The 22,642-nt window shown below is 36.7% G+C and overlaps 1 long non-coding RNA gene across 1 annotated transcript; it reads left to right on the plus strand.

The window, feature by feature from the left end:
- The first annotated feature begins 3,456 nt into the window (after nucleotides 1-3,456).
- On the plus strand, nucleotides 3,457-21,173 carry LOC109166510. Its single transcript, XR_002051667.1, has 3 exons — nucleotides 3,457-3,470; nucleotides 10,553-10,556; nucleotides 21,086-21,173. It is a non-coding gene; the product is annotated as an uncharacterized LOC109166510 (long non-coding RNA).
- Nucleotides 21,174-22,642: the final 1,469 nt, after the last annotated feature.

Below are 22,642 nucleotides of genomic sequence, written 5' to 3' on the forward strand. Positions count from 1 at the left end.
ACATGGTGTTTGCAAAAATCAAACTCGTGACCTTTACATACGAGAATCATTGTGACACTCAAAAAATTATTCTAATTCTCGAATTAATTCCTATAATTATTTTTCTAATGAGGGAATTATTCTTTCATTAAAGCCCAATCTTTTGCTTAAATATTCCTAGCATAAAATCATTCTAAGCCCAATTTCCTAGCATATATATATATATATATATATATATATATATATATATATATATATATATATATATATATATATATATATATATATAGAGAGAGAGAGAGAGAGAGAGAGAGAGAGAGAGAGGTGATCACATGTGGTCATGTTGATAGGTATGGTCATATGGTCAATTACAGGTCATTAGATTATATAGATCCAATGAATCACATTAATCATATTCTTCCAGTATTTTCGCGCATATTCTCCTACCCAACGAACTGCAAGGGTAAACTTATCATAAGACACCAGAATAGGGAAAATCACATTGTTGTATGTTTTATTTGTGGAATTGGTGCATTATTAGTCTTACTTTGGTGTATTTGTAGATTCCCATTGGTGCCATGTTCAGGTGCGGCAACGCCTTCTCGTGTGGTCAGTGCGGTCGCACCAATTGTTATACAAATATACACAATTCATGTTATGAAATGCACAACAAAAAATATACACAAATTAGGTACGCATCACCAAAAACACGCCATTAGATATGAATAAATACACCATATAGTGTTCAGGAATAAATTATTGGTGTGTTTCACTGTGATGTGTTTTATTACACTATTGGTGCATGTTGTGAACATTGTTGGTGTATTATAGAACCCGGGCGCCATAAATGGTCACTGTAATTACCATAACACCCCCACGCGCAAAAATCTTTAAATCCTCATAATTAGCCACTGTCGTTATATTAAACTGATTAAACGACACACATACGACCACACCGCCACACTTAATGACATGACCACATATGAACTCTTTTATATATATATATATATATATATATATATATATATATATATATATATATATATAAGACTTAGTATTGTGGGCCTAGTCTTGTGTTATTTATATATTATAGTTCTTTTATTTCCAAAAGCCCACAACAATTTACTATATATAAAAACAAAATCCTGAACTTTAACTTCCCGCCCAATTCCTAAAAAATCTCTCTTCCTAATAAAATATATTGATTTCTACATTTCCATTCGTACAATAACTCTGTGTTAAAATTCTATTCTAATATTATAAAATAGTGTAATACAATTCCTATTAAAATCTATATCTATACTATATATAAAAAGAAAATCCTGAACTACAACTTCCCGCCCAATTCCTAAAAAATCTCTCTTCCTAATAAAATATATTGATTTCTACTTTTCCATTAGTACAATAACTCTAGGTTAAAATTCTATTCTAATATTATAAAATAGTGTAAAAAACAATTCCTATTAGGCTAAAGTGTCATTCCGCAGCATGAACCAATAGCGATTCTTCATGCCGCACCCTAATCTTTCATAAGTTGAATCTGTGTTTCACCCAACTATAGGTGGTCATTATAAAAAATCCTTCAACATGAGAAGGCAAGTTTGGGAGCTTGCGCTATATATGGACTTACAAAAATACTTGATGCTTATAGTTTACGTGGGATGGATTAAAGTGTGTGTAAGTGTAAATGAAAGTGTGGAACTCGCGAGTGTCGAACTCAAGGATGGTCGTCCGGAGCAATCAAAGTGCAAACAATCTGTTATCACAATGTGTCACCAAGATAAACTAAGTGCTCGGTGCAAATATGGGGAGGTTAGGGAAATGAGAAACATAGAAAGTGAAGGAAAATAAAAGAAAACAAACAAGAACAAGTAAAATGGGGATTTGGATGGAAAGGATTTGGGTCATGCGTTCACCGGTCTACGGTAGACAGGAACGCGATGCAAGGGTAGGCTAGGCTAAGGGAGAACCAAGGCACCTAATACTAAGTCGCGTAGGACTTAGTCTCTCAATCCCTACGTCGGGTGAGGCACTCTATCAAACAATTGGCGAGCGGTCTACCGTCTCTTCTCCGAACTACCGAGATTGTAAGGGTAAGAACAAGGAGGAGGGCAATCTCTTGCTCCTTTCCCACTCTCACACCCTTCCCTCCATTGGAGCTCTCAATGGAGAGAGGTCAACATGCATACCTCTACAACATAGACATTCAAGCCATTCATATATCAAATCTCATCATTCATCCATTCAAAGCATAAAAGCACCACTCTAAATCCAATCTCAATCCAAATCCTAGAATTCTAGCAATTCATCATCATCAATAGATAAACAACACACATTAGATAAGAAATTAAAAACAAGAAGAAGAGGTATACCCTAAAGCTTCAAACCAAGGCGTTGTCATCCATAAGCACTTGAACAATGAATTCTAGAGATGAAATGGAAATCTAATCTAATGAAAGGAAGAAATCTCTAACCCTAACCCTAACCCTAATCTAATCCTGAAAATGGAAGAATAAATTGATGGTAAAAGAAAAGTCTCCTCCATAATCCCTTTACAAGCCTTTAAATAGGCTGAAAATCTGGAATTTCTGCACTGGCTTCACAACTAATTCCACAACATGCGTTGTGGAATTCGTTGTGCTTTCTGTTTCCCGATAACGCATTTCATAACGCACATTGTGCATTGCATTGAACGTTCTGTTGGGAATTTGCCTTCCTTGCTTTGACAAAAGTTGTAGCCCTTGAAGTTTTCTTTCCATGGCCACTTGGATCATCTTATTTGGACACTCCTAGCTCGAGATATGCTCCAATTACCGAACTGTCGTTGAAATGCACTGAAAATGACAATGTTTTTCTATTTTCCTACAAAGGCAATCACAATTAGTCTTTGTTCCTAACTTATATCAAATTAAGCTATTCTAAGCAAGAATTATTCTTAAAGGACTATAATTGTAGCACAATATGCCTCATAAACACCCTATAAAATATAGCATCTTTGGCACTTATCAATACTAAGATGATCACTAAGGATTTGATCGAGCAATGGTAGTCATACGAGTATACAAAGGACCCCCTTACAAGGTTTTGTAAGATCATGAGTGCCGAAACTCACGATACTAAAGAAAGTATAAGTGATACATTGGTAGTAAGGCCTCGATGGTTTTAAGGTAGAATAAGGAAGCTAATTTGGTTCATAAAGTCACCAAAGTCATTTGATGACGAAAATAGAGATAACTGACTGCATTCTAAGAAAGAGTAAGGTGTTGCTAAGTGTCTTAACCACCAAAGGAATAGCAGGATTAGACAACAAGTTGAATCTCAAGAAGAACAAGAAGGATGGTTAAGAGTTTCAGTTACTAAGGTGATATTGAATTTCGATAAGAAAAGCAAGTTAAACCCGAAGCTTCTTGAACCATAAGAGATCTTGGAAGGAATTGAGAAAGGTGACTTAAAGATTGGCCTTGCTAAGCTGATTTAGACAAGAAATTGGAGTATATTGGAAAAGTATGTTTCTGGTTCGTCGCATGTGTTTCCTTCTGTAGTAGTAACGATGAATGAGACTTCAACTCATGAAGGAAGTCCGATAAGGGTCTTAGGGTTAGGGCGCGTCAGAATCAAGAAAGAAAACCATTAGTTCGTCAAAATGTGGTGATCAAATCGTCAAACCAAAGAAATTGTTTGAAGATGAGATCCCTTATCCCTCTTGAAGCCGAATCCCTCTGTTTTCCTTGACGAACCTAATACCCTTTTGTTGGAAAACCCTTTCTGTCTTCCCAAACCTCGTTTCTTGTTTCTTCTTGAAACAACTCTATGCAAGGTGACAACCTTATTTCCTAAGAGTATAACCGCGATAACCTTGACTCCATTCCTAATCAACGTTTCCCTTAGACTTGAAATCTAAACCCTTCATCCTCTTTTCCCCTATTTGGTCAAATTTCCCAAAGCTAAGTGTATGTTTTCTTATATGTTTTCTCTATCCTCTACCATATCAGTTTTGACTCCTTGGAAGATATGTTAAGCCGTGTGCACGAGTCCAACGAGACACCCGTGAGGATTGTGGACACCAAGATAAGAGAAACGCGCCGAATAGCAGTAAAGTTGGTGAAAGTTGTGTGGTCTAATCAGGTAGTTGAAGAGACACCTTGAGAGATGGAGGATAAGATGAGGAGGCGTTAGCCAGCTTTGTTTGTTCAAGGTGATCTAGTTTAAGATTTGTTTTGTTATGAGTTTCGTTGTTCAAGCTTGTGTCCTGGTTAGAAGGCCAGAATGGGTAGTTGGTGCTTGACACTAGAAGTGTAGAAACCGGAGTTATTGTTGCGGCCCAACATAATGAAGATCCATTAAGAGTACCAATTGGGCCAATCACAAGGCCCAAGTCCAAACACTTAAGGCAACTCTTCATTGGTGATGTTCAAAGATGGTGGAAATCCAAGTCAAGCCCATTTGCAAAAGATGAAGAAGAACTCATTTCTTTTTATAATTGTTGAACTGCTGATTTTGGAGATTCAATTTGGTGCAAATCAGCCTTATTATTTTTTTCATCATTATTTTAAATTCTTTGGCATTAAAGAGAAAACACTAGTTTGTATTTAGAAAAGATTTCTTAAATCCCTTTATAAATAGGACTATATTTACTTGCTTTCTAGATTAGGTTTAGGACACTTTTTCCCATTGTATTTAGGATTATAATGTTGAAGTGGACACTCTTACACTAGCTGGTATGGTCTCCGCTTTAGAGGCCAGGTTCTCGTGGAAACTCAAGGAAGCCGTTCATTACATCTGTTCATGTCTCTCGTCTTGGGATTTCTCGATAAGGCATGTCTATCGGGAGGCTAACCAAATGGCTAACGCTCTTGCGATGGAAGGCCTTAATGCCGTCTATCCAATGTTTTTTTGTTCGCTTAATGATTTACCTATAAAAGCCAAGTTGGCTCTCTTGTACAATTTAGGGGGCTTTGCTACCCTCCGAGCTATTCGCCAACTCTGGAATTTTTCATTAAAAAAAATTGAATTTGTATAGTTGCAAATGGAGTATCAAGTTTTTGGCATCATTACTTGGGACTAAAATATTAGGAGCACTTAATAAGTTTTATTAATCTAATCATTTTTTCTTTTTATTTTAATCTTAAACAAACTTCTTTGTTTTTTTTTTTTTTTTTTTTTTTTTTTTTTTGCTGAATTTATTTTAAAGCAATTCTTGCCATTTTTAGTCCTCAACTATTTTGACATTGTCACATTTAGTCTTGCTGTTTTAATTTTGTCATGTTTTTCATTTGCTTGCCAAAATTAGTGATCTTTTTAAATTTTGTTATTCCATCATTTAATAAATATGACAATATGTAATTATTCATTCAATTAAAAGATTTTACAAGAAAAGGGGAGAAATTAGATGTTGAGGCAAGATGCTTCAATTATAAAATTACATGTTATTTGTGGTGAAATGGCAACAATTTAAAATGATGACTAATTGTGGCAGACAAATGAAAGTCAATGATACAATGTGGTAAAATTAAAAGAATACGACTAAATGTGACAATGTCACAATAATGGATCGATGACTAAAAGTGAAATTTGCTCTTTATTTTATTTGGATTTCTTTGACATTTTTATTTGTGTTTGCATTTCTTTGACATTTCTATTTGTGTTCTAATCGTGACCACAAGTTATTCAGTGAAACTCACAAAGTGTTGTAGTGTTTAGAGACCTAACTGGCTTATGCTCTCCAAATCAAAGCCCACCCAGGCAAAATGGAACTCAGTGTGGCAATAAGAAAATCAATGCATGGAGGAAATTTTCACAAGATTGACTGCTGCTGAAGATAAAAATATCGGTATAATCTAAAAACATAATAAGTGTGAATGAAAGTTATACCCCTGATTTATGTCCGTTTTTTCCGTTAAGTTTTTTGTACATTATGCTATAAAGGTGTACATTAAAATATTTTGGATAAACATACCCCTACCGTTATAACTTCCGTTATTTTTTTACCCTGCACATTCATCCACCATATATTATCTTATCTTCTTCATTAATAATAATATATACACATTATATATTTGAGTTATATGTTAATTATTAAATAAAATATAAATATCAAATTTATAAAAATGATTATTATTATTATTATTATTATTATTATTATTATTATTATTTAGAATAATTTAAATATCTAAAATCTAAATAAATTTAAAATTTTAATATAATGTATTAATATTGTGCACCTATTTTTTGCGCATCGCGCATAAAAAATACTAGTCACTTATATATATATACCATTGGACTCCACAAGGATGTTACTGATGAAAATGAAACCACCATCTTCAAAAACCTTAGAGAGTTGGTTGACAAGTAGAGGATAGACATGGTTAAAGTAGAGCACTATTATAAGAATATCCTTGTCGAACACAGGGAACATCTATCTAATTTAAGGAACTTTCACAAAGTTACTGAAGGAGAAAAGGCTGCAATGAGGATTCATCAACTCACTTATAAGGAGTGTATCAAGATTATTTCTCAACATGAAGACAAAATTGAGAAGCTACAAGAAACTGTTGAGAATTTTACTAAGACTGTGTAGAATTACAGTCTTCTATGGAGAGGATTGAAGCCAGACATGACACTATATACTTGACATAAAACGTATTGTTAATAATATGCATAACTCTTGACACACCCCTAGTCTACTGCCTAGATCTAATATTATTGAAGCCTTTCTGAAGTCTCTCAGAAGGTATGAAAAGTTGAGATTTTTAGGTGACTTTGCTGCTACAAGGAACCATATCAATGGGGTGTTAGAAGATGCAAAAGAGAATGAGGATAGATTTAAGAGAAAGAGAAAGGTAATTAAATCATTGAATTCAAGACTGTTGATCGATCTCATTTTGTTTTAAAGTTTTTTTGAATTATATACTTTATTTTTTAAAAGTGTTATTGCATATTTTTTTGTCGATCTTTTGGACTGTTTATTATATGTGTTTTGATGTATTGACAAGTTTGTTTATGATGTAGGGAAACTTTAATTTTTGCTTCAACATTCCAGAACGAAGCATATTGATATCAGGCATCACTACATCAGAGACCTGGTTGAATCCAAGGAGATTGAATTGGAATATATTCAAACTGACAAATAACTGGCGGATATTCTGACTAAGCCTCTAGATGCAAATCGTTTTGAAATTCTCAGGTCTGCTCTGGGAATTTGCAAAATTGACTAATAAAGCAGTTGGTCAGTCAGAGAGGAGTGAAGGTTTCCGTATACGGGTCAGAATTATGATTCGTCTTCCTTTTTAAGACTTCTCTCTATTATGTTAAGTGGATTCTATAACCTAATATATCTTAAAGATATCTTAAAGATTCTAATCTTTTTTTGAAATTCAAATTTCCTTGGGTTCCGTTTCCTTCCTAAAAAGAAGGTGTACCGTTGTGTCAATCAATCGCGTCTGCATACTATTTGACTAGCCATATTAATTAGGGTTCATCACCCTTAAGTCTATTTGTTATCGGGCCAAGAAGAAAAATATCTACGAGTATCTCAGCACTTAGTCTTCCTCTCTCTCTGCATCCTTGCCTTCCTTGATTTGTTCTTCTCCTCTCACAAAAATCTCCAATGGCGGATCCAGTAAGAAATATCATCATCAAACTCGGAAGCAAGACACATTCTCTAGAAGTGGCTTTTAACCATATTCAGACGCTATTACAGTTTGCCATGAAGAAGAAACTCAAGCTTGATCCTCTGCTTCGTGATGAGATATTGGTGACTGTTATGACAAACTACCCAGAGTTTTATGTTGATTGGTCTGAAGACGATGCAACTGAACTGCTGATGATGGTTTCTGAAGCCAATGATGAGGTTTCTCCAATATCTATTCCAGAACCCTCGGATGGAAATCGGGCCGGGGCATTTCTTTGACATTTTGCACAACGAGCCCTAGAATCTGCTGAGGTCTCTCGACGGCAAGCAGAGTCGCAGCCCCTGTATCTCGAAGCTGGTGAAAAAGAGAGAGGACACAGACTAGAGATCCTCCGAAACAGGTCAAACAATTCTGATTCTTCTATTGAAATTTCACCGGATAAACCTGATGATTCTGCTACTCCGTCTTGTGTGCCTGTTAATACTGAAAACTTATCTGCTTTGATCTCTGAGAAACCCCCTGTGAATGCTGATCCTTCATCCCTGCCGTTAAGTGAGTCTGATTGTGTGAAAAATAATGTCTTGCATGTGTCTGATGAGAAAGAAAAATCATCTGATGAGCCCAATAATCTGAGTCTAATTGTATTCTCTTCTGATAATATTGTTCTGCCATCTGCTAAGATTGCTGTTGATCCCAAAGAAATTTGCCCTGCTGATGATCCTTCTGATTTACCTGCTAATGTTGAGTCTGGTGACCTCTCAAGCCCCCATAAGTCTGAGAAAACAGGTGGAATCCCAGTCTACACTGCCACATCGTTAGGTGAAAGTCTGGAGCATGTGCGACATTTTGATGGAATACCGTCTGCTTCGATTCCTCAACCGTATCGAGTGATTCACCCATCTGAATCCTCCAGCGAAGATGATAAGATTCTGGCTGAAGTTTATGGGTCTCAAGCACCTACATCTGACATTCCAACCATTGAGGCCACTGCTCATCCTGACTCCACAAAATTTAAAATACGAGAGGTTACTAATCTGCTTGATGGCTCTTCTGCTCAAGTATCTGATTCTAGTCATTCTGTGACTCCTGTTCAATCCCCAACCAAAGAAACGAGACAGGTGATGACAATGCTGACACAGATCAGCCTGAGAAGAATAGGAAGTCTAGTGAAACAGTCAAATCTGAATCTAATCCACCTATCCAACAAGTTTTCAAGACTCTACGATCTTCTGTTAAGCAAAAGGGCTCTGTTGCTACTCAACCACCTGTTGTCCCCGCATCTTCCACCAGAAAAGTGAAACCTGCTACCCGTGCCAGAGGTTGGAGCATTACACCTGAGGTTCAAGCTGCTGAAAGCTCTGACACATCCATTTACAGACCTCAATTTGTTTCTCCTTCTGCTCAAGCCAAGTGGTCCACAATGGTCCGAAGAGAACTGATTGTTCAAAGATCGGTTGATGAAAACCAGATGAACTCCGTTTGTGATGTTCTGCCCTTGCTGAGAGAAGTGGGTCTTCTGAAGACTGTCACTGCCTTCTGTCCTTATTCCAAGCTGCTCACCTACGAATTTTACTGTAATCTCAATGAGGAGATGGACAATTTGTCTGGAGAGCATCTAATAGGAACCAGTACACATGGAATCCAGTATGGGTAAATAGTGGGCTCATCACAAGGCCCATAACTACGACCTTAAAACATCATTGGTGGAACAAACAACAAAGACCAATAATAAGTCCATTCGATAGAGGAAAATATTATAGTGGCCAATTTCAAGTGATATCATGGATCGAAGACAATGCTTACAAGATTCGAGGTCGAATCATTTTCAAGAAGGGGAGGATGATGCGGCCCAACATATGAAGATCCATTAAGAGTACTAATTGGGCCAATCACAAGGCCCAAGTCCAAACAATTAAAGCAACTCTTCATTGGTGATGTTCAAAGATGGTGGAAATCCAAGTCAAGCCCATTTGCAAAATATGAAGAAGAACTCAAGGCTTTAATTCAATAAAATTCTTAAGTTTTTCTTTACACTTGTGTAAGAAACCTTATGGCTAATTGTGGACTCAATTAGTGGCTAGTCGTGGACTCGACTAGCAAATTGATTCGTGGACTCGAATCAATCTTACTTTCTTCAACCTTAGATTTAGGTTCGTGGACTCGTTCTTGAATCGAAGGAAACTAGATCCGACTCTAGTTGATTGAAGATTGCAACATCAAGGTACTTGAAGCTACATGGGATTCTTCCAAGTCTTTGAGGATTCGAGACAAAGGGTTTCTCGTGAGGTTTAAGGTATTTTGATCCATCTCTATCTTTGCATTGAGAGTAATCTTGGGACAATACTCCATTTTATTTGAGCCTTGGACTAGGTTCATATCAATTTGGTATTCAGAGCCTAGGTTTATCTCATTATCATTAGAAATTTGGTTTCTTTGGTTTCCTAGGTTTATCTCGTTCTTATCTTACATACTACTTTGTCATTCATGAACTGTGTCTTGCATAATCTCAACTGAGTACTTGTGCACACTTGATCCTCACATACTTTAAATTCTTGGTGCTTGGTTATTGGCTTGGAAATGGGTCTCTTATGTGCCAAACTAATTTGATTCTTGAACCTTGTTGTTTTGTAGCAAGTTGGTTGGTGGTTTGAAAGGTTGTGCAAGAGAGAGCATGAGTAATTTGTATGTTTTGACTTGTGATTTTATTCCTTGATTTTGCTTGAGGACAAGCAAATGCTTAAGTGTGAGGGGGTGATGTTATCACATCTGTGCTTGTTTTTATAGTTATTTTGAATCATCTCGGTAATTAAGTTCTTTAATTTTTCTTATTTAATACATGTTTTCCTTGCTATTATCATTTAATTATGGTTCACACTTGTTTTGAATGTTTTACGGTGTTTGTTAGTGTTTTTGAACAATTTTAGGTCAAAGATATGAGCAAGGGGAGTTCAAGGATGAGTTTGGAGCAATTTTGGACGAGTTCGGGGCCCAGGGGACTCGACACGTCGAAATTTTCCAGTAGCTAATTAACTCGCGCACAGAATTTTCTCGACGTGTGGAATATGCAGCTGTTTCTGAGATAAAAACAGACGCCTAAAGTGGCGCGGCTGGGCAAAATTCATCACAGGCGCGGGATTTCTTATTTTTTTCTTTCCAAAAGTCAAAGCACGGATTTCAAGGATATAATTGGTGCTGATTCCCATACCAAATCAAAGAAATAATTTTCAAGATGGAAAGTGAAATTAGGGCAATGATTTTCCAAGCAAATTAAATAGGAAATATTCCTAATTTCTCCAGGGTTGGTCCCAGCTTTGTACCTACTATAAAATTCCACCTTCCTCAACCCTAAGAGAAGATTAGAGATTTTTAGAGTTCTTTGGAGACAAGAAAGGGAGAAATCAAGAGCCACAAGTTGTCTTGGGAAGCAAGAAAAAGACTAAGGAGATTTGAGAAAATCGTCTAGTTAATTCTTGTACTCTTTTGATGATTTGTAATTCTTTATTTATATTTGCTATGTATAATTTAGCCATGCTTGCCTAAATTCTTTAAGGATTTTTAGGTAAATTTGTTTATGAAACTATGTGCCTAGTTCGTTAATTTCCTAATATATTTATGTTTGGTTTTATGATTTGTGTTGCAATCTTGTTTTAATCTGTTATTGTTGGTAATTAAAGGCCTAAATTACTAGCTTCATAGTCATGTTTGTGTCACCAATGGGATTAGTACCCCATCTCCCTGTGGTTCGACAACCCGAATACTGCGGGTATTATTTGTTTGCCCCAAATTACCGCAATCATGGACCTTTTGAAGTATATTCAGAAGGGAGCATTAGGCACCAGGGTCGTTGGTGTATACCTATGAAATGCGAAGGGATTAAGAAGCAAATCATGGAGGTGGGGCATTGTACACCCTATTCAGTACACCCCGGTGGGGATAAGCTGTACGGAGATCTTAAGAGGCATTTCTGCTGGCCAAAGATTAAGAAGGAGATAGTTGAGTTCGCGCAGCGATGTTTAAATTGTCAAAAAGTTAAAGCCGAACGTAACAGACCTAAGAGTTTAGTGCAATCCCTTGACATACCGGAAAAGATGTGGGATTCAATCTCCATGGACTTTGTGGGAGGTTTACCTTTGACCAAGACCGGGAAGGATAAGATACGGGTGATTGTTGATCGATTAACCAAAACAGCCCGATTTATACCCATGAAAGAAACATGGACGATGGAACAACTGGCTAGAGCGTACATTGAGAAAGTTGTTAAATATCATGGGATACCTCGAGACATAGTATCTGACAGGGATTCCCGCTTCTTATCCTAGTTTCAGAGGACATTACAAGCTACTTTGGGTACAAGGCTTAAGTTGAGTACAGCTTTCCATCCTGAGACCGACGGGCAAACTGAGGGGACCATACAGACTCTAGAAGACATGCTCAGAGCTTGCATGATGGATTTCCATGGTTCGTGGGATGAACACTTGGACTTAATCGAGTTCTCATACAACAACAGTTATCATTCGAGCATCAAAATGGCACCATATGAAGCTTTATATGGACAGAAGTGTAGGAGTCCTTTGTGTTGGGAAGACGCGGTTGAAGGAATAGTGCTCGGACCCCAGTACTTACAGGAAACTGGAGAGAAAGTCAAATTGATGCGGGAGAGGTTGAAAACGGCCCAAGATAGAAAGAAATTGTATGCTGATCAAGGGAGGAGGCCAGCTGAGTTCCAAGTGGGCGATAAGGTAACCTCAAATTTGTTAATCAACAGTCGAGTTTGTGCTAAGTATTGGAAGTTTAAAAGTTCAAAGTAACTTGCAGGTGTTGTTGAAGGTGTCTCCCACTAAAGGGGTAATGAGGTTTGGGAGAAAGGGAAAGATAAGCCCTCGATTTATAGGGCCATACAACATAGTCGAGAGGATTGGGATGGTAGCTTATCGTTTAACCCTACCCATGGAGTTGGAAAAGGTACAATGTTACACCCTTAGTTAAATTCGACTCTATGATTTTGTTCTTAGATGTGTTTTGGGGCCGAATGTAGGTACCGATGTATTCCATGTCTCGCAACTGAAGAAGTATATCCCAGATACTTCCCATGTAATCCAACCGGAAGAAGTAGAGTTTATTGAGTCCCTCACGTACGAGGAAAGGCCAATTAGGATCCTCGATCACAAAACCAGGGATACGAGGAGAAAGAAAGTGAAGTTAGTCAAAGTCTTGTGGTCTAACCAGTTGTCCGAGGAGGCCACTTGGGAAACCGAGGAAGAGATGAAGAGCCGTTATCCAGCCCTTTTTTATCAACGTAACTAGTTAAGCTTTTGAGTTCAGTTAGCAGTTTTGTTTGAGTAGATGTTTAGAGGTTAGTAGAGCTAGATAAGAACTCAAAGATTCCTAAATCTTTCCCAAGCGTTCCGACAGAAAATTCCAACCTTTCGAGTATATCACCCTTTCTTTTCGAGAGCTTAAGCCATCCATTTCTTCTAAGTTTCGGGACGAAACTCCTTTTAAGGGGGGATAGAGTGTAACAACCCAAAATTTCATTTTATAAATCCGGTATTAAGAAATTTCAAAACAGCCTTTTTTCACTCCATTAAAAAATTTTGCGATCAATCGGTGCTTGAATAAAATTTTTTCATCACATTTTAAATTAATTCGACACCAAAATTTATTCTATTTCAAAAATTCCTAAATTTCGGGTACTTCGCGTACCAAGATTTTAATCGAGAAATTTATCTGAGTGAGACCGAGAGTATTCGAAAAGATTTTAAACAAAGGTTCATCTAAATAGCTTTTCAAGAAAATTCATTTTCAACCCCAAAGTATTTAAAATAGCATTTCTAGTCTGTAGTTCATGTTGCATGGTGGACCACTAGACATCCAAAATCCCTTTCCAAATTCATCTTCTAGCTTATGAAATTACAACTTTGCCCTTAACCAATCATTGATGATCAACCTAGGGTTTTGGACCCTATATAAACTCCATTATTCCATCTTGATTCCCTGATCTCTTTCTTTCCCTCTCCACACAATTTGTCTGCCAAGAAAAAAGGGAGAAAACAACACCACAGTAAGCTCATCTCCTTCTTCAATCCAAGCCTTCATTTCTCTTCTAGTTTCTTTTAATCTTTGAGACTCTAGGCTAAGGTTGTATGGTGTTTGGGAAGTATAGGTGGTGAAGGAGGCACAAGCTAGATAGAGAGGAAGAAGATATCCAAGCTAGAAGAAAGTCTACAAGAGGTATAACCCCATCGATTCCTCCTTAAAATGTGGCTCTGTGAAGCCTTAGCTTTGAGTAGAAATGAGTAGAAATTATGAGATTTTGTTGTTTTTATGCTTGGAAGTGATTTAATAATTATTTGTGAGTTGTTGAGATTGTTTTGGACTTGTTTGGATTTGTTTTTGCAGATGAAAAATCTTCTGGTGCACAACACAGTGTGCACCAGATCAGAGTCACGACTCTAGCCGCGGCCCATCGGGAGGGCCGCCGGCACGAGCCGTGCTTGCACGGGACTAGGGCACGGCCCTAGAGGAGGGCCGCCGCCTAGTTCCGGTGAAGCGACGGGATACAAGGGGTGGACTATGAGGAGTCCCGCCCCATGTCCCTGACTTTGATTCTAAGAAGAATCTGTGCAGTGGCCGGGCCCTTGTGGCTCAGCTACGTGTCGTTTCGGGCCGAGTGTTACGAGCCCTTGTGGCTCGGCTCTTCGGGGCCGTCTTGACGCACATTTTGGCTTTAATTGCAGGTTTCTAGTTTTACCCCTTAGCCTGTGCAATCACCACGGAGTTATTTATTAGTTATTTTTCCGCTGCTTAGCTTATGTTAATGTCTGTTTAGAGTTTTAATTAGGAGTTAGAAAAGTTGGGTGTTACAAGTTGCATGAGATTGCATATAAGTATGAGTATATAGTTGCACGAGATTGCATATGAGTATGAGTATATTATTGCACGAGATTGCATATGAGTATGAGTATATTGTTGCACAAGATTGCATATGAGTATGTTTATATTATTGCACAAGATTGCATTTGAATAAAGTATCGCATTAGAGTACATAATGAGAATGTTGATTTATAATCGTTTTGTTGAATTAGAAGTCTTGTTTATCGAATTATGAGATGAGAATATGAAAGCATGAGAATACCTGTTATATGGTTTAATAATAGCACGATCCTATCTGTAAGCATGTTTTGCTTGCTAAGATATTTAAGAAGTTTATATGGTGATGAATTTAAGTGAACAGTCTATATATATATATATATATATATATATATATATATATATATATATATATATATATATATATATATATATATATATATATATATATGAACATGCCAGCTGATACAATAGGGTGCAAGCATCTAGAAAGTATGTGTCAGATCTAAAGATGTTTTGAGATGAGTTATTGTTTATAAAGAAATCAAATGTTTTCAAAGTAAATACTAGAATGCTTTATAGGGTTGAGTGTGGTTATACTTAGCTTCGTGCTAACGGGTGTTTTTCCTATTTGTCTATGTGTTGCTTGCAAAACCCCTTTCAGGTGGGCCCAGCGATGAGAAGAGATCGAGTTAGATTAGTCTCTTAGTTTGAGATGTCTAAACTCTAGTTCTTTTGATGATTATGTTATAGATTTTAGACTTTATGACTCTATGTTTTGAGGATGTTGTAGACTATTTGGGGTGACATTTTTCCCTCTTATGTTTCCAGTATTTATATTTGGTTGCCAAACTTAATCTTATTTCTAGCTTTACCCCTTAGCCTATGCAATCACCACGGAGTGGTGGTTGTGGCGGTGACACTCCCACTAATTATCTTTTAGTATTTCTGCTGCTTAGTGATGTTAATGATTGTTTAGAGTTGTATTTAAGAGTTAGAAAAAGTGGGGTGTTACACTGACCGCCGGACTGCTTGGAGCTACGCCCACCGCCCCGCGACGAGCCGCCCTTACCCCGATGCTGTTGCCCATATTTCTGGACGGAGAAATCCGCCGGTGATGCGTTCAGTCTACCACCGCCGGTAACGAATTCCTCGGCGCCAAGAAGGTCCGAGAGCTCGTGTAAGGTAAACGTTGTGATGCAGACGTTTAGAGAAGACACGAGACCTCGGAATTCGGGTCATAACCCCCTAAAAACATATAGATTATGTTCTTCAAGAGGGACATGCCGGCCAGTGAGAGTAAGATCTTCTATGAGAACCTGAGCTCGGCCAATGTAATCCGCAACAGAGACATCACCCTGCTAAAGAGTTTGGAGCTGCCCGAGGAGGTTCAATGAACGAGACCGCGATGATGAAGCCAGGGCAGAGGTAACGGTTGTCAAACCGCACGGCTCATGTGATGCCCGATCGCCAAGGCATAACTTCATCAGATAAAGAGGACATGAGCATCGAGAGGAGTCATTGATCCTGACGAACCCATGCAGGGCGGTCAGGGTTCGGCCGCAGCCAATGCTCCTTCCTCACCGGTCGAAATCGTGGCCGGTGGACAAGGGTTTGATCCATCAATGAAACCCATTAGATCATGCCCGTTGAGGAAAGGAACAACCTGAGCTCGCCAGAATAGGAAGTTCCGATAGGTCAGCTTGACGCTGATAAAGTGGTGAGCGGTGGACAGGGTGGTCACGGTGGCAGTGACCAATAAGATAGCAGCATTGGAAACGGTCCGTTCAGAGGAATTGACAGACCCGTCGGCCATGGGAAATAAACCCTAGCTAGCTGATACCAGATGCGAACTGTAATGAATTGTATTAACAGTAATGGTTTACAAGAGTACATGACCTAGGTATATATACAAGAGGAGATAGAGGTAGACTAGGATTGGGAATCATAAGTAGACTCAAATACATAGATAGAGTCCTAATAATTAGGACATCATGTTCTACTTTGTCTAAACACAAATCCTTTGGAATAGCTTTACACTACAAATTAATACAATATTTTGTCTCCGAGACCCATATCACTTGTTTTCCTATTACATTACTCATTTTATTATACATTCATCATTTTCCTTTATTTAACGGGTTTAATAATTCAGACCACACAAGTTAATTAAATCCATCATTGGTGCTTTTATTGAGAGCTCGACGTACAAGCTCGAGCGTGCTATTCATTAGCTATGGCCAGATCAAGATCCAACTCTCGCAATTCAAATGGTTCACAAAACACTCGTGTAACCCTCGTGTTCCGTCCCCCCCCCCCCCCCCCAATCGGCCCTGAGGCCTCTCAAGGGGCGCTGGCCTCCACTCCGCCCACCTTGAGAAAGCGCGGTGGGCCGAGCACCTGGCTACCCCGTGCCCTTGTTGGTTAGATTATATTATAGAATTAGAGCTATTACTAGTACTTTTAGTCATTGTTAGTTATGGCACTTGTAGTCTTTCTAGTTTAGTCATTAACTATATAATATATATAGATACACTTATCAAATTGAATTTGTATAGTTGCAAATCGAGTTTCAAGTTTTTGGCATCATACTTGGGACTAAAATATTAGGAGCACTTAAGTTTTATTAATCTAATCATTTTTAATTTTCTTTTTATTTTAGTCTTAAACAAACTTCTTTGTTTTTTTTTTTTTTTTTTTTTTTTTGTTTTTTTGCTGAATTTATTTTAAAGCAATTCCGGCCATTTTTAGTCCTCAACTATTTTGACATTGTCACATTTAGTCTTGCTGTTTTAATTTTGTCACGTTTTTCATTTGCTTGCCACAATTTGTGATCTTTTTAAATTTTGTTATTCCATCATTTAATAAATATGACAATATGTAATTATTCATTCAATTAAAAGATTTTACAAGAAAAGGGGAGAAATTAGATGTTTGGGAAAGATGCTTCAATTATAAAATTACATGTTATTTTCCCCTGTATTAAGTGGTGAAATGGCAACACTTTAAAAGGATGACTAATTGTGGTAGACAAATGAAAGTCAATGATACAATATGGTAAAATTAAAAGAATACGACTAAATGTGACAATGTTATAATAGTGGATGACTAAAAGTGAAATTTGTTCTTTATTTTATTTGGATTTCTTTGACATTTCTGTTTGTGTTCAAATCGTGACCACAAGTTATTCAGTGAAACTCACAAAAGTGTTGTAGTGTTGAGAGACCTAACTGGCTTATGCTTTCCAAATCAAAGCCCACCCAGGCAAAATGGAACTCAGTGTGGCAATAAGAAAATCAATGCATGGAGGAAATTTAATTTTCACAAGATTGACTGCTGCTGAAGATAAAACTATCGGTATAATCACTTATATATATGCCATTGTACTCCACCATGAAAATGAAACCCCCATCTTCAGAAACCTTAGAGAGTTGGCTGACAAGTAGAGGATAGACATGGTTAAAGTAGAGCACTATCTAAGGAACTTTCACAAAGTTAGTGAAGGAGAAAAGGCTGCAATGAGGATTCATCAACTCACTTATAAGGAGGAGTATAGCAAGGTTATTTCTCAACATGAAGTCAAAATTGAGAAGCTACAAGAAACTGTTGAGAATTTTACTAAGACTGTGTAGAATTACAGTCTTCTATGGAGATGATTGAAGACAGACATGACACTATATACTTGACATAAAACCTATTGTTAATATATGCATAACTTGGCACACCCCTAGTCTACTGCCTAGATCCAATACTATTGAAGCCTTTCTGAAGTATCTCTCAGAAGGTATGAAAAGTTGAGATTTCTAGGTGACTTTTCTGCTACAAGGAACCATATCAATGGGGTTTTAGAAGAGAATGAGGATAGATTGAAAAGAAAGAGAAAGGTAATTAAATCATTGAATTCAAGACTGTTGATCGATCTCATTTTGTTTTAAAGTTATTTTGAATTATATACTTTATTTTTGAAATGTTATTGCATATTTTTTGTCGATCTTTAGGACTGTTTATTATATGTGTTTTGATGTATTGACAAGTTTGTTTATGACACTAGTACAAAATGGAGCAAAGAAATTAGAGTTTAAGCTACCCTTCTTTAAACAAGGGTAGTGTATTATTTTAAAAAAATGGGGCGGTGGCATTATTGTAAATAAATGAAGAAGAAACCGCTACCCTTTTTAAAATAAGGTAGCGGTTAAATAAAAAAAAAAGACGAAAACAGTTTACCGCTGCCCTTTCTCGTAGCAAGGGCAGCGGAAACAATATCTAAAAAAAAAAAAAAAAACTCAAAAAAGAAAAAATAATCAGTTGATCGAAAACCCTCGCTCACAACCCTCAACATAGTTCTCTCCCTCAACACATGCCGATCGACGCCTCACCTCCCTCCCTCAACACACGCCGGTGCCGTGCCTCACCTCCCTCCCTCAACACACGCCGACGCCGACGCCTCACCAGTGACTCCCTCAGCCGCCGCGACAGTTCTCCTCACCGCCACTCAGTTCTCCTCGCGCTGTGAGTTCCACCTGTTCATCGATTCACCGCCGCAATGCCCTCATCCGCCGTGTCCACCGCCACAGTTATCAGCCTTCGCCGCCGCTGCTTCGTATCAGGTAATATTTTTTTTTTTTGGTTAATTTTTTTAAAATTATTATTGTAATAAATATTATGTTTGTTAATTTTTATAATTTGTATTTCGAATTTTTAGTTATTTGTTGTTATTTTGGTTATTATAAACCAATTGTCCTAAAGTTTTAAATTTGCAGTGATAAACCAATTGTCCTAAAGCTTGAATTCTATCTTTTTCGTCTGTCTGCAGTGGGTACGAATGTTGGAAACAATGTTAGGATAGGTTTGAAAATGCAAAATTATTTTATATATAAACATATTGCAGTGGGGACATACTATATATAAAGCTAGTGTTTCATAAACATATATTGGATAGGGGATTTGATTAAAAAATGCAGTGGGGATCAGTGAACACTACAAATCATATATTAAAGGGATTTGTGTGATTGCAATGTTAGGATCAGTGAAACAATGTTAGGAAAGCATTAGAAAAAGAAAGCTTTTTCTTTTCAAGTAATCTATTGAATGGCCACATTTTCTTCCTTAATTGCTTCTTCGAAATTTCAAGTAGTTTCATGCAATTTCAGTAAATAGCAAGTCTATACTACTGCTTATCACTCAAGGATCTGTATCGTGACACTTTGGGTCACGTGAGTTGTAGTTAAATGAACAAGTTTGTATTCAAAACAGTATAGTCCCATGCTTGTTTGTACTATTTTTTTCTTTTTACTGTCTCATTTATGTTTGAGAAAGTATTAAGACTATATATGTTCTGGAGATAAAGATGCTTTAGTTGATTATTTCTTTTAACAGTAGAAGGATAAACAGAACATTGACTTTTTACTCTTAAGACTATATATGTTCTGGGGTACTTAGAGTATCGTTTCTCACTCTTTTACTCTTAATTTTATTTCTCACTCACAAGTAATATCAGTTTTACTTTTTATCTATCATTCTCAATGTTGAAAATTTATGCATGAAACTCTGCTACTCATGATATCTAAGCACTGGTTTATTGTTGTCTACACTTAATATAACCAGGAGCGGATCTGTTAGAGTAAAGAACATGAAAAGAATAACAGAAAGATAAAGTGGTTTATTGAACAGGGATGGAGTTGCGGGCATAACCTGATGATTTATTGCTTAGCTGGGCAGTATATGAGGGTGGTCAGCAGAGAGGTAAAGTGGCAAGCAAGGAACAAGCTTGGGGCTGGCAATGGAACACCATGGTCATCTCTTTTTAGCATGCTAGAAAGGATTAGTTTTGGTATCTCATGTCTTCTTAGTTTTGTTTCTTTGCTGTGTATGCTTGTTTGTGTTTTGTTTGGGGCTGGAGGCTTGGTGTGGTCCTTGTACAACACTCACACTGATTTGGGAGTGCCTTGGCAAAAAGGAAATGATGGAATAGTAGGGAAAAGAAAAAGAAAACAAACAGAATGATGAAAACAGAAAAGAAAAAGAGAAAAAGAGAAAGGAGAATAATTGAGAGAACTAGGCCACAATTTACATGATAAAGTGATGAACTAAGGTTCAACAATAATTTGATTGCTACACAAGCATATTTAATATGTTTGAGTATGACCAATAGTGCTGAGCTAGTTTCTCTTGTCAGTGCACCAAAATAATGTAATATACTTTGCTTTTTATTTTTATTTTTATTTTTATTTTAATATTGGGAATTCTATGTGTTGCTATGCCACTTTGCTTTTGGAAGTATAAATCAATGGAATGGCTACTTGGAAATTCACATCTGAAAATGGTAGATTGTTTGCTATTTGGTATATTTGCAGTTGGGTTCATCATTTTAATGGGTTGTGGAGCATTTTTAATGAAAATATTTGTAATTTAGGAGAAAGCTCCCTACATTGCTAAGGCATAGCAGCGCAAGGAGGACTACAACAGACAGATGGAAGCTTACAACTAAGAAAAGGTTAATAAGTTTTCATATATTATTCAATTCGTATAGTTATCTTGGTTGTCTTGTTCCTTTAGTATGTTTTATGTTTGAAGTTTGAGTCTTTCTTGTGATTGACAAATAGGAGGGAGGTGATGAGGAAGAGTTTGATAAGTCCAAGCCTGAAGTGAATGATGATGAGGAAGACGGCAATGGAGAGGTTTGTCAACGTTTCATTACGACCTTTTAAGTACAATAGTATTCAAAAAAAAAAAATACACTATACACTGTATTTATTTATGATCGATCTATGTGATGAATGTAGCATGCTAATCATATTTAAAGATCATGTGCTTTATTATATTCCTTCTTTTTATACATGCATATATACTTAAAAGTATAAAGTATCTATTATCATATGCAAATTTATTATGTAAGTTTTAGTTTTGGTTGCATGTTCATCACTTTGAATAACAAATTAAATTATTACATTAGAAATAAGTGATCTTGCTCCTTTACTTTTACTTTAGTATTTGATATAGTGTGTTGATAATGTTGTGTTAATATGTAGTGTGTTGATAATATTGTGTTAATATATAGTGTGTTGATAATATTGTGTTTTGATAGTTTGTTGATAATATTGTGTTGATATGTAGTGTATGAATTTCGTATAGGATTTTTAAAAAATTGGGGGATTTAAAAATAAAATGTTTTTTTTTTTAAATAAAAAAAAATCCGCTACCCTTCTTTTGAAAGAAGGGTAGCGGATGCTTTAAAAATATAATAATATTCGCTACCCTTCTATACAAGGGTAGCGGAAAGCTCACGACTTTCAGCGTCCCCCACATCCGCTACCCTTGCACAAGGGTAGCGGATGACCCTTTACAAGGGTAGCGAATGTGCATTTCTGTACTAGTGTGATGAAGGAAAACATTAATTTTTGCTGAAGTTTGTTTCTATAATCATGTTTTAGGTAACTCTGTCAACTCGTAATTGTGCTAAAGTGTTGTATAAAAGTGTAGTTATTAAAAAGAATTTTATGAAGTTTAAATTTTCATAAATAGCGAAGTATAGTTGAGAGCAAGATAGAGTTACACAACGTAATAGAACTTTAAAGATATACATCAGAGTGTACGTACTTACGAAACCAATCTTATAGTAGCAAGAGTTTCCATGATAGTAAGACTTTAGAGCAATATAAATCTACTTCTTTGGAGTTGTGTACTTGTATGAAGCAACAAGTCTTCTCAAGTAGTAGATCAGAGGTTTTTAGCAAGATTTTGATAAGCAATAGAACTTATGAGCATAGGGGAGTGATAAGCAACAACAGAGATTCTTTTCAAGGACAATCAAGAGATTCTCTGTTCAAGTAGCATATAAGATTTTCTTACTCTTAAAACGAGATGTTGACACACTATCCAAGAAAGATATGTACTTGACCAAACAAGTATAGTTGATGTGGAAAGAGTTCAATATCTGAATTATATATATATAAGTTGCACATAACGGTTGGACAAATTAAAACTCTACACTTCAAATCCTAATTATTGTTTCTGCAAATTGATCAATTTGAATTTGTTTTCCTTCCATTGGCAAATTTAAATTCCTAGTATAACTAAGAGTGAGCTTGGGAAGATAAGTATTACGAGACAAGAGATACTAGAAATAAGTGCAATTATATATAATTTTCAAGAGTCACAGAAAA

Source organism: Ipomoea nil, unplaced genomic scaffold (assembly GCF_001879475.1).
Source record: "Ipomoea nil cultivar Tokyo-kokei standard unplaced genomic scaffold, Asagao_1.1 scaffold3100, whole genome shotgun sequence".
NCBI lineage: Eukaryota > Viridiplantae > Streptophyta > Magnoliopsida > Solanales > Convolvulaceae > Ipomoea > Ipomoea nil.